Here is a 15795-nt window from a genome sequence, read left to right on the forward strand (position 1 = left end):
TTTGAGCTGCCTTATTCCTGTAAGTGACATCATGACACTTTACAAAACCTCAGTTCCTAATGGACACAGAAATTGCATGGGTTTGGATTCTTTAAACCAGATAGACATTAACCCTGAGTCCCAAGCCTATCAGGAAGTATTCATGGTAGAGAATGAAAACAGAGACTCCTTCTGGTGCAGACTTGGATAAATACTTGCAATCCAGGCGCTCCAGGGATGTGTTGGCAGTGAGGTTGAAAGGTAGAAAGAAGTCTTTATAGCTCTGAATTGAGTTATTTTATATCAGGTGTCTCCCCATGAGAGTAGACACACTAAAGATCAGCTCCAAATTGCCAACATGATTTTCTATGTCTTGTACAGGGCAAACCCTTCAGTATATCCTACCAAAGTATCACAACTTTAGGAAAATTAGAAAAATGTGCTCCTCAGTCCAAGCCAGGTTAATGGGTTGGTAAGCTGAGCATGAGCTGGATTTCAGCCCACGCCAGCCCACTTGGCTGGGCACCCTTGAGCAGTGCCCAGCCTGATCAACCATATATGGTTGGTAACTCTGTATGTTAGAGTCTGACTCTGGTGAATGCAGGAATTTTGGTAATTCAGGAGTGGTAACTAACCAGAAGTCAGATGATAGACTGATCAAAACCTCACAGCTCTTTATAATTCAGATGAAAGAAACAGCAGTTACTAGAAACAACTAGTCAGTAACAAATGACCAGTAGAGACTATGTCTGACTTAATGGAATATAGAAGCTGACTAAACCCAGGCCTACAGAATTCAAGCCAAAGCCACGACTCGAAGCCAAACTCATTCATCTTGACTTCAGTACCTAATCCAGAAAGCCAGGGTGCCTTTAGAGTCCTGAAAGATGGAATGCAGCGCTGGCAAAGGACTGAAAATTTGCAGCTCCAGACTGCAGGCAACCTGCTCACCATGGAGCCATACGAACTTCCAGAACACATCCTGCTTCTTCAGCAGTTGACAGAGCCGTCTATGACACAGGCTTTCTGACGTGGTCTATTGAGGTCCTGGCAAACAGTCAGCCACACCACCATGTAATGTCTGTCTGGAAGCAGCTCCAGGAAACAGGCCACGGCCGGGGTGGGGTTGGGGGGGTAAGGGGCTGTACAAAGTACCCAAGCATCTGTCAGAGGAAATGAAGATGTGGAGCAACACCAACTGTTATTCATGTCTCTCCAAATGCCCAGGCTCATTGACACACAACTCCAAATGATGTGGCATAGTTGTGGCATGCTGAGAGACTACAGTCACAGATGGGGTAGCAGTGTTTAGAGAAAAAGACTGTGCAGACTATTCATGGACAGAGAGGAAGAGCTCTATACTGTAGTGGACAGTACACATAGACACAAGTCTAGTGACAACAATAATAATTTATAATAAATAAGTTACTAATAAGTTACTAGACCTGTGCTATGCTCTTGATTCATATTATCTCACCTGTATTTTAAAGTATATAATAATTCTAAACAGTGAGTATTATTAGTAAGCTTCTTATAAATGATGACACTGAAGCACAGAGAGGGTAAATACTTACCCGAGATCACACAGCTTGTAAGTAGTAGAGCCTGGATATGGAGACCTGAAGACTCACTCTAAAATCCAAGCTCTTAACTGCAACCTTATTTTGCTTTTCAAAGAGCTATCTATTGGTATATATGAGGTGTCGCCTATAGGTATATGAAGCCAAAATGGGTCTTGGAAGCCACCATGATCCACACTGTGCATGTTGTACATACATACATATACACATAAACACATGTTTTTTCAAGAAATATTTTCTGTGCTCTGCTGTTTGTTGCACTTAATATTGCCAACAGCTCTAGGTTGTTAGGAGAAAAACATGGTCCCTGCCTGTGGCAAATCTTTCCCAGAAATAGCTGCAAGAGTATCTTTCATCCATCATGTCTTTTGCAATGAAACTCTGTCCAGCCTCTCACCAACAGGTGAAGTCTGTTTACCCTGAACATGGGCTGGTGGTGTGACTTGCTTTGATCAATAGAATACAGTGGAAGAGGTATTCTGAGACACTGAAGCCCAAAGCCTAAGAGCACTGGCAGCTTTCACTTCCGTTACATCTCAGCTGCCAGTAGTCTGACTATCCTGAGACTGCCGTGCTGTGAGGAAGCCCAAGCTAGCCATGTGAAGAGAGAGCGGCCACATGGAGGGGCACCAGGGCATCGGATATCTGGGTGGTCTTCATGGACCTTTCCATCTGTACTAGCCAGTGTTCTCTGGAGAAACAAAACCAAGAGAAGGTAGATAGGTACATAGATAGATAGATACTTAGATAGACAGGCAGACAGATGTAAGGAATTGGTTCACATGATTATGGAGGCTGGAATGTCTAAAATCTGTGGGTGGGCCCACAGGGGAGTCCTAGGGAGAGCCAGTGCTGTGGTGCAAGTCTGAAGACAATCAGGCTGGAGACCAGGGAAGTACAGATGTTGCAGTTCAAGTTCAAATGCCATCTAGTGGAGAATTCCTTCTTGCTTGGGAAAAGTCAATGTTTTGTTCTGTTCTGATTTCAGCTGACTGGCTGAGGCCCACCCACATTGTAGAGGGCAGTCTGGTTTGCTCAGAGTGCACTGATTTAAATGTTAATCTCATCCAAAAAACTTTTGTAGAAACACCAGAATAATGTTTGACTAAATATCTGGGAACCATAGTCCAGCCAACTTGACACACAAAATTAATCATCACAACATAGTCCAACCCAACCAACAGCATCATGCATGTGAGTGAGCCCTGCTTGACACCTTGTGAAACAAAAGAACCAACCAGGTGAACCCTGACCAAATTCCTGACTCACAGAATCATGAGAAATAATAAATTATTGGTTTCAAGCCATTGAGTTTTGTCATATAGCAGTAGAAAACTGCCCAAATGGAATTTACAATTTAGTAACCTTAACAAACAAGTAAACACATAGATGTGTAATTACGTATTTAATACATATTTAAGGGGGGGAAGAACAGAGCAAAATTATTCCTTCATTGCATTTATTAAACACCTAATAAATAAAAATTTCTTGGTAATCTCAGGGCACTGGTAACAAGATCATCCTTTTCCATTCTTTGGCTCTAACTTGCAGTGCTAACTGGCAGATCACTGCCTTTCTGGACCTTGGCCTCTCCGTCTGTGAAATGGGCATGGTAGCCCTCATCCTCTCTGCCTCAGAGGCTCTTCTAAAGATGAGATGAGATGAGAAACAAAAATTGTATGATTGCTGAGAGGCCCTCAGTGAGCTGCATTCTAACGAGATAAATGTTCTTTTGGGCTAAAAGTGCAAAATTGCTTTATAATTCATCACTGAAATGGAAACATCTGGCCAAGGAAATCTGAAAGAAGCAGCAACCTTTCTGACCAAAGCAATTGTATCTAATAGCTGGTCTCTGGAGTCCCCTCCTTCAGCTCTAATTTGCCCATTACTTTGAGTTTTATTTTGAAACACGTCAGCCTTTTTTTTTTTTTTTTTTTTTTTTTTGCACGTCTGCTTTTTCTATTTTTACTTTTGATCAGAATAGAGAAAGAAAACATTATAAATGGTAAATATCTATTGTTGGACATTCCATCATACATATACACACAAATACATACATATCCATGAATTTATTCACCAATATATCTTTTAATTGTAGTTGTAGCAAATGAGTGAACCAGAATTATATAGGAATTGTACAGGAATTTTACAGGCAACCTCAGAAAACTTCAATTATTCTACAGATGAATGAGATTTCCACCTGGTTTATGAAACAGTGAACCCAGGAGCCAAATCCAATCATGTCTTGTCCTGTTTAAAAACTCCTTAATGACTTCCCAATGCCTTCTCTATAAAGACCAAGCTCCTTGGCATAGCATTGAGGTCCTCCATGATCTGAATATTGCTTACCTCTCCAGCCTTGCCTCTCACTACTCACATTCTTGAGCTTCATGACCTGATAATGCAGGTGTCTCATCTCTGGCCCTTGCATAAGCTATTTCCTTCTCACTAGTACACCATCCAGCTTCCATCTTTGTCTAACTCACTCCTTCATCCTTCATGTCTTTAGATGACCTGTCTGCAAAATCTTCCCTAGACCTCCAAGACTGGGTTTGGTGTCCCTCATCTGTGATCCTTCAGCACCTTACTTCTAAGGTAGTTTCACATTACAATTTCAAGAAAATTAAAGACAGTTCTCATACAAATCCATCACGAGCCTATGCCAAAGAGTTATTTAATTCATTAATGAGGGTGCCAGCAGGGTGAGAAAACTGGATCAAAGGAACAGATGAGAAACTGATTTATATGTGGTCAGTGAAAGAAAGACTGCCGACCCAAGATTGCTCACTTAGATACAAAACTAGATATAATGTAATGTCCTATAGGCAATAAAATCATAACCCTTAGGAGTTGCCTTTTCCAATGAACACACATCATCTACATCTTTACTGGACAAAAATTGTTTGCAATTTACCAATTTCCTATAAATTAAAATCTTAATGTTCAAGGACTAGACCCTATCTAGTAGCAATAGTTAGCCAAATCAAGGGCGTCAGATGACCTTTGTGGTGGCCTATTAGACAATGCGTTAGTGTGACATTGAAAGGGCACACTGTCATCTTTCCAGAATTTTTCTTTTTACCAAGTAGCATTAATACTCTGTATTATAATGACCTGTTATCTTATTTGAAATTCCCAGCAAACTGAAGGCTTCTTGGGACGAGATTGTGTTTTGGTTCACTCTTGTAGCCTCCGAGCTCAGCTCAATGCCTAGGATGTAGTAGGTGCTCAGATAATTATTGTTGGATGAATTAAAAGGTTTTTTTCTTTGAGAATGAAATTACCCCCTCCAAGGAGCTTATCAGTTTCCCACAGATCAAGTTGCCAGTGGTGAGAAATCTGTGCAGTGACCACAGCCCGCGCCCCTCTCCAAGCCAAGCCAAGTGTCCCCTGTGGCCTGCAGCCCCTGAAGCATTCCTCCTGCTTCCTACTGCTGCATTGTCACCCTCACTGTCACTTTGATGAGCAGATATGGGAGGCCAGGTGAAAGAAGCTCATCTCCTGTACTGTGTTTCCATTTAAGAATCAGAAAGAATGGGTCATCCTCTGTCAAGCCCCCTGCCGGTCCCCTGTCCCTAGTCCCAGCAGGAAGGCTAGAAACCTCAGCCCTCTCTAGCTGGCTGCCTCACATCTTTGTGCTGCTGGGAGCACAAGGGCTCCTTCTATTCCTGGATTCCGCTCCCTGAGGACAGCTATTGGGGCTGCAGGCACGACGCTCATCATTCTAATAGGCTCACAGGGCGGCCTGCTTTTCTCACAGATAATGAGCCTGTATCATTTAAATCAAGACTAATTTATGCACTTAAATACTTGTTGCCCGAATGAATAAACTGCCCTATTTGTGACTTGTTTTTTATTAGCACAGGAGGCAGGTAAAAAACATCATCAACTGATGGGAGGCGGGGTGGAGACAGGCCTAAATTTCACTTATTCAAGGTCAAGGAGCGTCCATGAATAGGAGGGATAGGGGTGAGGTGCACTTCAAATAACTCCAAGTTTTGAAGCGTCTGAAAAGGTCTGGAAAAAAATGAACTTGAAAGAGCATGAGTGAGAGTGAGTTTATTGCTATGTGTAACACCTTTGTCAATCTTGTGGCGACCTTGGAAACATTTCAGGAAGACAGGGAGTTATCTGGGCAAAAGTTGGAGACATTTTGGCAAGCGGTAGGCTCCAGTAAGCCCAGGGGTGCTGGTAGACGGTAGACTGGGACTGTGTGAAAGGAGAGAAAGCAGAGAAGTAACAATAATGGAGCACCAAAGGCTTTGTATTTCTTAGAAGCAGAGTGGATCGCTGGGAAATCTAGGGAGCGGGTGAAGTCTGCCTTCATAGCTCCCAGCTTCTTGCTGCTGACCCCTCCCCTACCCCGCGAACCCCTGTCACCCTGTGTGCTCCCTCCTGTTCCTGCTCCCAAGCTCTGGTGTAGCCACTTGGCCCTTCATTGGGAATTGAAAGCTATGTGTTCTCTCTTGCAGTGGTATTTACACTTAAGCTTTTTCTCTCTGAAAAAGGAGTCGAGTGGCCATATAATTTATCACTCATCCAGAAGCATTTTTAGCACCCCTTAAAATGACACCAGAACAATAGTAATAAACCAGAACTGTCCCAGAAGGGTCGGACCTAAGTTCATCCTAGGAATTCAAGGCCTTGCCTCCTATGTAAGGAATTGTAGGCATCACTGAGCAAGTGAAGGGAGGTCTCTGATTCTTTCCCAAGGAGAGAGTCACGGGAGGAAGTGGTAGGGAGTAGAGACGTATTAGAATGTTCCTAATTGCATATAATGGAGTATCCAGCTACCATGGGCTTAAATTAAAAGGACTTAATTTTTTTCATATAGCAGGTAGTCTAGAGGGAGGTGAATCCAAGCAAGATCAGTGTCTCAACCACATTAGGGCTTCTCTGAGGATCTCTTGGCAGTCTTCCTCATTATTACAAGATGGCTGCCAAGGTGCTGTGCATTATGTCTTGGCAAAAGTTCATTCAAAGGTAGGAAGAAGGAGATGCAGCTTTTCCTCATACCTCTTTCTTTTATCGTACAGATTTTATCTTGCCCAGAATTCTCCCAGCTGAGTTCCCCTCTGGTTTAATTGGCTGATATTGGGTCACATGACTATTCCCAGAGCTACAAGGGCAGCTGTGAAAATGAGAACCTGCATTTTCTGCCTCTGTGATGGGTGATGGGCTCTGTTGGCCTGGAGAAAGGGTGAGCAGCTGACAATGTCTACCACAAACAACCTTCCCCTAGGCCTTGCACTAAATCTCTCAGGCAGTGAATTTAATATGCCTGACAAGATCTGAAATGGTAGCCATGAATCCATTTATATATCCCCATTGATTGCCATGGTGTTTTCAGAAATGCTTTCTCTTCTTTTCTGATTGATTTTCTGATGCCCTTAGTTCCTAAGGCTTTATCTGGAAGTTGTCCTCCTGAGCCTGACAAGAAGTCACAGATCTCTTAAGTGGGGGCTCTGAGCCAGACTTTAGGCTAATTCATTTACCCTTCTCCATCAAATGGGTCCTGTTAACACCATTTAACAGATGAGGAGATGGAGTTTTAGCAAATTTTGTAACTTTCTTGAGGTCACTAAATCTCCCAACTCTCTCCTTAATGCAAATAAGGACATACATAGTACAGGTTTTGCAAATACTGGTAATTTTATTAGCAAATTTATTAGTATTACTATTAAAGTTATCTCTTACTCCTTACTCCCAAGTCCTTACAGGTCCCATGTGATTTCTTCCTTCCTCTTTCCTTTGTCCACTTTCCCCCTCAGTCACTATGCGTCAGCAATAAAGTGATTTTTTTCCTGTTTCTTGGCTGTCCCAAGCTCTTTTCTGCCTCAGGACCTTTGTACCTGCTGTCTCCTCTGCCTGGAATGCTTCTGGCCCAGATCCTCCCTTTTCAAGTCTTAACTCAAAGAAGCTTTCCCTAGACACCCTAATTAAATTGTTCCTTTTATTTTCTGGAGTAGCACCCTGATTATTTCTGTAATTGAGTTTATCACTGATAGTATCATCTTATTTGCTTATTATCTCTCTCCTCCAATCTCTGCCAAGGCATTCCTGAGAGCAGAGACTTTGTTCTTCATTTATCCTCTTTTAACTAGAATGATGCCCAATAGTAGTACCCCCTAAGATTATAGATTACAGTAGCAGAGGTAAGGAAAACACTGGAATTGGAGACTGAATATTTCATTTACAAGCCACATAGCCTTTGAGAAGCCATTTGAGCTACCTAGCCTCAGGGTTCTCATTTGTAAAATATCAACTAGACAGCCTACCTCACAGAATAATTTTGAGGTTCCCATGAGATCAGAGAGGCAAAAGAGTCTAACATGGTACCTAGTGCACAGTAGGTGCTCAGGAAAAGGTAGCTTCTCTGGAATCCCAGGCCAGTGCCCCTCCATTCTGCCATGTTCTTGGGGCAGCATGTCCCTTCACAACATGACTGATACATCACTCCCAGAAGATAAATTTTGCAAGGTCGTGTTTTTGCAGACTTGGTTTCTTACGCAGGACTACAGGAGACCCCAGCAATAAATGAGAAGGGCCCTAATACTTCATGTGTGAATCCCTGGTTCGGAGTTCAGAGTACAAGGCCCTGTAACTGGGGTCCTGAGCCAGCCAACAAAGTCACATTGAACCTACACGCCAATGAGGCACTGATGGAGCAACGTGGGGAAAGGGTATTGCAGGACCTGGCAACTAACCAGGGAGAGAACCAGCTGCCTGCTATGTCAGGAATCAGAGCTGTGGGGGGAAGAGGAAGTGGGAGCTCATCTACATCAGCTTAGTTCCAGGGAGAGGAAGGGGCTTCTTCGGATGAGGGTGCCCTTTGCTTTCCACAGTTGAAAGGCCCATTTGGTGGTGCCAGGCTATGAAAGGAAGGAACAACCGGAGATTGCAAACTCTGCTCTACCTGTCTTCATAGGCTATAGGGAATTGGGGTTACCAGTGTGGGTTCTGGGGTCACAAAGACCTGGGTTCAAATTCTGGCTCTGCCCCTTATTAGCTCTGCTATGCTAAACACATAATTTGAACTTCTCTGAGCCTCATTTCCTCGTCTGTAAAATGGGAATAACCACAGCACCTAAGGCATTAAGTTGCTGTGAGGTTCAAAGAGGGTAATTCATGGGAAGCTCCCTGATTAGTTCTTGACATAAACTGAGGTTCAATAAAGTTAGCAATTCATACCAATTTATACAGTCCTGGACAGAGAAAATTTTTGAAGAGTGAGAGACAGTGGTATAGAGCTGAAGGCAGGTAGTTTTGCTTTCTCTGTTTGTCCTTTTCCATTTTGCACCCAGGCAGGATTTAGCGTGTAGTCAGCCTTTCCGCCCACCCACTTCAAGACAACCTCAGGCTACAGAGTTGAAACTTCTATCTTTCACAGACACCAAATTTTCCATCTCCGGCTGCAAAAAAGGAGCCTGAGAAACCCTACAGCCTGCGTTTGCTGCCTGTTTCTACAGATGCCAGCAAAACGGGACTTCTAGTAATGAGATCAGTAACCTGAGTAAGAGAACCGAAAAAGCAAGTCTCAATTAATCCTGCCGGCTGGCTGGTTGTGTTCCAGTGAACAATGAAAGCACAAGGATGGGAAATGCTGCCTTCTGACATGTTCAAGCCTACCCACCCCTGCTAGGTACTATTATTAGAAGCTATATTAATAAATGCTTCTGAACACAGTGAGGATTCAGAGTGCTGGAGAGTTGCAGAGTGTGCCAGACACATAAACTGCCTGCCCCAGCAGCTCCCAAGCATGAAGGATACCAGACAGGGCCCAGATGGCAGAAAACACTATGACCAGGGGGCGGGGGAATTTTTCAGGGTTGTGCTGGATATGAGAGAGTCAGTCCTTGGCATCTGCTATCTGATCAGGAATCTTGTTGGAAGAGCTCTTCTTCAGAAATCATTGGAGAAATGATAAACAGGTGACAGTCCCCTACCATCTTGGAGCCTTGAGGGAAGAGCTAAAGACGAGTCCAGCCTTCTGGCCAACTAAGTTAGGCTGGGACAGAGATGGCAAACTGTTCACCAGAGACTAGTCTGTCTTTCTTTTAGAAACACGCCTCTCTGAGTCAGCAAGGAACTCTTGGACATTGGAGTCCTCAAGTGATAGCTAGAGACCACCTCTCCTAGACTCCCCAGCAATGTGTGTGGTCACATGGCTGAGCTCCAGCCAGTGGGTTGAGAACAGAAGCTATGTGGACAACTTTCAAATCACAGTTTTTTATACGGAAGCTCCAGTCCTCCATTCTTTCTTCCCCCTGCTGTCACCTGCTGGAGCAACTGCTTCAGGCCCAGAGAAGGAAGCCACAGCTGAAGATGGCAGCTCTGTCCAACCAGCATCTGACCCTACCACCCTCCTCTGCTCCATCAGATGGAAGGAAAACAGACTTCTACCTGACTTAAGCCACTCTATTTTGACATCTTTCTTATAGGAGCTTATCCCATAGCACATCCCAGGCCTGGCTCTGAACTCAAGTAAGAGAGCCAAGCCTTAACATTCGAAAGAGGCTGATGGTTTACACACATTACTTAATCTGGCTCTCCTCTCTCTCCCTCAGCCACTGGGCTCCCCTGAACTGGCTGCTTTTCTGCTCTTCGAGCTCCTTAACTTCTCTCCCTTCTCAGAGCCCTTTCCTCCAGTATTGGTTGGCTAGGGCTGCTGTAACAAAGCACCACAGCCTGGGGGTCCTAAACAACAAATCTATTGTCTCCTAGTTCTAGAGGCTAGAAGTCCAAAATTAAAGAGTGCCTTCTTTGTACCAGGTGAAGGAAGCTCATGTTCTAAAGGAAGGGTTGTTATGGTCTGAATTGTGTCCTCACCCCCACCTGCTCCATTCATATGTTGAAGTCCTAACCCCCAGGACTCAGAGTGTGGTCTTACTTGGAGAGAGAGTTTGTCAGCAGGGTTGATTCCTGCTGAGGGCTTTGTAGGAAGGAGCTGTCCCAGGCCTCCCTCCGTAGTGTGTAGATGGCTGTCTTCTCCCTGTGTCTCTTGATGTGTGTCTCTTCCCTCTGTGTGTGCCTGTGTCCAAATTTCCCGTCTTTATAAGGGCACCAGTCATATTGGATTAGGGCCCACCCTAATGACTTTTTTTTTTTTAATTAATTACCTCTGTAAAAACTCTCTCCAAATAAGGCCACACTGAGTCCTGAGGGTTAGGACTTCAACATATGAATAGAGGGGATGAGGTGAGGACACAATTCAAACCATGACAACCCTTCCTTTAGAACATGAGCTTCATTCACCTGGTACGAAGAAGGCACTCTTTAATCTTTACTGAATGAATCAAGATACAAATATTCATCATTTTTATTATACCAACATCATTATCATTATCAATTAGAAATCTTTAACAGACATTTCTGTATTTCTATAGTTGATACTAATGGATATTTACTTGATAAATAATATATATTAATACTAATATCCTGGATTATGGAAAGATTTCAAAATGCAATTTTAATAATTAGTCAAAGATTACACTAAGTTCAGTATAATTTTAATGTTGATTGTATTTTATTAATACAAAATTCAGTCATTCATAGATAGAACTTACAATAATCACCAAATATCAAGAATGTTTGCTTTTACTCTAGTCTAAAAGAACTTGAGGGTTTGAGTAACATACCAAAAACAGGATTTCAATAAAATGAGAATAAAAACAGATAAAGTTGGATTAAGGGAAAAAAATAGCAAATGTTCTGACCCTCGGAGTCACTGTAATTGCTTTACTAGAGCATAGAGTTATATTAAAAATTTTTGGGAACGCAGTAGCTGCTACAAACAATACCTGTGAGGCAGATCTATAGCAGTTTTTTCAGGAGACGGAAGAGTTTTACCTTGTAAAAAACTCAGAAATTTCCACAGGGGCCAATCTATAGGGCACAACTGTCCTTTGCATCATTCAGTATCTTCCATAACGGTTTCACCCAGAATTCAGAAGAGGAATTTAAGCCATTTCTTGAACCCAACATCATAAAAGTCAAGCAACAACATTAAAACATAATTTAATGGAGGTCGTTTTTAAGGTGCATGGTGCAAATATGAAACCTTCCACCCAAGAGTAGCACGTAGTGTTCATAGAGGGGTAACTAGATAGCACATCCCTTAAATTCTTTCCCCTAAATCTCATTTCCATTCATCTGGGGTCTTTGCTCAGGAATGGGCTCAAGTGCAGTGGTTAAGGGAGTTGGGCATCTGGATTTGGATGCAAGCGCCACCACTTCTGAGCTGGGTGACAGGTGTGTCACTTATGTATAAAATAAGGCTGATTATAATGCTTATGTTATATGTTTGTGGTGAGGGTTAAACTAAATAATGTATATGCAACTCTTACTACATTACCCAGCACATGGTGAACACTCAGTAATGTTTGTGGTTATTAATAGTAGCATATTCTTGGATCATGGGCACATAAATACACTTATAGAAACCACACAGGTGAGTAGTAGACATTCTCTTAGGAAAATCAGTGCTCAAATGATATTCCTGCTTGGATGGAAGACTTCATGTTTATATAATGGAAGGGTACTGGACAGTCTGCTCTAGTTTCACTAGAACACCCTATTCTCTGATAGAAAGCAGTCTGTTAATTCCATTGACAACTTTCCAACAGTAATGCCCTCATTATAACCCCTAGTTTCATTTCTTGGCATTAATTCACTTGATCAAATAGAAAGCAAAGGGACTCTAATTTACCCAAGTCTAATTAAAAAAAAACGAAAGCTCATCTTTGTATAGATAACCCATCTGTTGTACAACAAAGAATTTGACTTGCCTTTGCCCCGGTTCCTGGAAGGGAGACCCTAAGGGGGAGTTTCCCATGTAATAGGACTGTCTTTGTTATTCACGAGCCTCTTGGATCACACCTCAGTTTAACCTAAAAGCTGAGATGATTGAGGATGGGAGCTGGTGCCAGAAAGATCAACCATGTGATTAGAAGGTTGGGGCTCTGAGCCCTTCTGTCAGTGGAAAAGGTGTCTCTGTTTCATAACCTCTGTGGCTGGCGAGTTACACAGATCAGTTTCTTTCAAATTCCTTTGATGAGAACTAGTTTCATGAGCTCTTCTGGATGCAGGTGGGGCTGGGAAATGTAATTCTTGTCTGGGCTGCTCTTCCCGGACAAGGCTCTGTAATTTGGAAAAGGGAGCAGAGATTTTGGTGGACTGTTAGCCATCGGAGATTGGTTGAAGGGTAGACCCATGGTATGGCCCAAACTGGGCCAATCAAAGGACGTCCTTGAGATTGGTATTTGAAAGCTAGGAGAAAAAGAGAGCTTGTTGGCAGGGGGTGGGGGGGTAGGTCTGAATTTGGACTTTTATAGTATGTTCTCTGCCATGAGGTAAAGGTATCTGCAGAATGAAGCCAGGCAGAGAGGAAGAGAGACACAGAGGGAGACGTACAGAGAGATATAGAGAAAGAGAGAGAGGGAGAGACAAAGAGAGAATTTGAAAATGAGTGAGTCCTGGTGGCCACAAGAGAACCAAGGCTTTGTCAGTAACTAAGTTGGTGGCCTTGAACAAATTACTTGATATCTGAGATTCCTTGAGATCTGTTGATAACAGTTTCCTTATTTGTTTCAAAACCCTTATCAGCCTTTTTTTATTCTGTTGTGTCCTTTTCAATGCCCACGTGCATACATCTTTCATTCATAATGACTCCATTTTTAAGTTGGAGCTCTCAACTGAGAACTACAAATGTACTTTTATTTTAACTTTGTCTTCTTATTATAAAGTATGCAAGACGTGAATTATTCTTTTTTCTTTATGCCCCCAGTTCATGGAGGGCATCAGTCTGTCTGTGTGATTCATCGGCTCAGGTGCCCGATGTAGGGGACATTGGCCCCTACACTACACGGCCTCAGTGCACTATGCTCTGAAGTCTGTCTGTTTCTCTGCCAGCACCACCCTCTGCTGTCTGCTGTCCTTTCTGGCTGCTGCTAACCTGCTCCCTAATGAATACTCATTTGCTTAGATCAAGGTCCAAGAATGTGTCCTTGTCTGTCCTTCCTTGAAGTAAAGTATAACTCTGCCCCCAGAGACCCTTCCGTTGACTTCAAAGTTAAGTCCTAAGTGCTCAGTGGCTGGCATTACTAGAAATATGATCCTGGAGAAGGAGAGCATTATTGAAATGCCTGCCTGTTCACCTGTTTAGCAAAACGGCGACTTGCAAGTGATGACTAATTTTATAAACCACTCTCTCCTTAAGCGATTAGGCTTCTAGAAATCTTTGGCACCTGAAAGTTTTCCTGAGGGCCAATTAGAAGAGAGACCAACAAACACTGGAGACACCTTCATCCTCTGTGAGGTTGGAGATCCCCCTCTCAGGGCTCTATGGAGAAAGCTCCCACTTGTGTGCTGTCAACGAGGTCAAAATGAGCATCAAATCTCTCAGGGGATATTTAGAAACAGAGATCTGAGGATTAGAATGACTCAAGAAAGGTGAAATAGTAGGTATTTATAGGGCAGACCTCCCTGAGAAAGGGCGGGAGCTGATGGGCAAGTTGTGTTTAGTGAAGGGCCAGATAGTAAATATATTTTAGGCACTGCAGTCTACACATGGTCTTGGTTGCATCTTCCTCTCCTGCTGCTGCTGCTGCTGCTGCTGCTTCTTGTTTTTGAGTTTTTAAAAAAATTTTTATTGAATTGTAGTTGATTTACAATGTTAGTTTCAGGTATACAGCAAAGTGATTCAGTTATACATATACATACTTATGTGTTTTTTCTTTTCAGATTCCTTTCCATTATATTTTATTACAAGAAATTGAATGTAGTTCCCTGTGCTGTATAGTAGGTGCTTGTTGTTTATTTTATATCTAGTAATGTGTGTCTGTTAATCCCCAACCCCTAATTTATCCCTTCCCATTTTTTTTAACCTTTTACAATTATAAAAATTAGTATTAGCTCATGGGTTGTACAGAAACAGGCCAGATTTGGCTCACAGGCTGTAGTTTGCTAATTCAGGTTAGAGCACCGAGATGTGAGTTCTGGCTTTGCCACAACTGGCTGTATGCAGGGTTGAGTAAACAAGCTTTCCAAGTCTCAGTCTCATCACCTGTGAAACGGGAGACTCACCGGCTTTTGACTGGGATGATTTATCATATGCCTGGCACCTAGTTGCATCCGGTCCATGAATAGTGGCTGGCATTGCTATTTCCTGATTTACCATAGAGTCTTGTGTAAATGTGGTAAATCCATACAGTGAAATACTATTGAACCTTAAGAAGGAAGGAAATTCTGACGCATGCTGCAACATGGATGAACTCTGAGGACACTATGCTGGGTAAAATAAGCCAGTCATCAAAAGGCAAATTGGTATGATTCTACTTTAGGAGGTACCTGGAGTAGTCAAATTCATAGAGACAGAAAATAGAATGGTGGTTGCCAGAGGTTGAGGGAGGGCACGTGGGGAGTCATTGTTTAATGGGGACAGAGTTTCAGTTTTACAAGATAAAACGAGCCAGAGACGGATGGCGGTGGTTACCCAACAGTGTGAATGTACTTAATGCCCCTGAGATGTATACTTAAAAATGGTTAAGATGGTATGTTTATTTCATCACAATTTGAAAAGCATGTAGGAGATATATAGCTCAGATATGGAAAAATAAAGTGGGGGGAATAGGGAGTGTTGTGAAGGGGATACAGTTTTAAGTGGGGTGATTGAGGAAGAAGATATTTGAGTAAAGACCTGAAGAAAGGAGAGGAGAAGCCGTTTGAGTTCTAAGTGAGCAGAAGGGTGTTCTACGTAGCAAGTATGGCAAGTGCAAAGGCCCTGAGGTGGGAGTGTGCCTTGGGGATAAGTGGGCTAGAGCAGAGCAAGTAAGGGGAAGATGAGATCCAAGAAGGAAAAGGAGTACCAAGGTAGGAGGCTGAGGGGACAATGACACAGGGCTTATGGGCCACTAGAAGCACCCAACGCATTCTCAGTGAAACAGTGAGCTCTTGCAGCATTTTGAACATAGTAACAAGACCTATAATTTATTTTTATTAAAGTGCAGTAGATACATAATATCTTATAAGTTTCAGATGTACATAATGATTCAATATTTATATACATTTCAAAATTGGTGCTGACCTATATTTTAATGGAATTACTCTGGCCACTATGTTGAGAGATCAGGGCACCAATGGCAAAGGCTGGGAGATCAGCCAGGAGGTTTTACCAATTGTACAGGCCAAGAATGATGGAGGAGTGGACAGCATGATAGCAAAGGAGAGAACTGGTTGT

The sequence above is a fragment of the Camelus dromedarius genome, chromosome 11 (assembly GCF_036321535.1).
Source record: "Camelus dromedarius isolate mCamDro1 chromosome 11, mCamDro1.pat, whole genome shotgun sequence".
NCBI lineage: Eukaryota > Metazoa > Chordata > Mammalia > Artiodactyla > Camelidae > Camelus > Camelus dromedarius.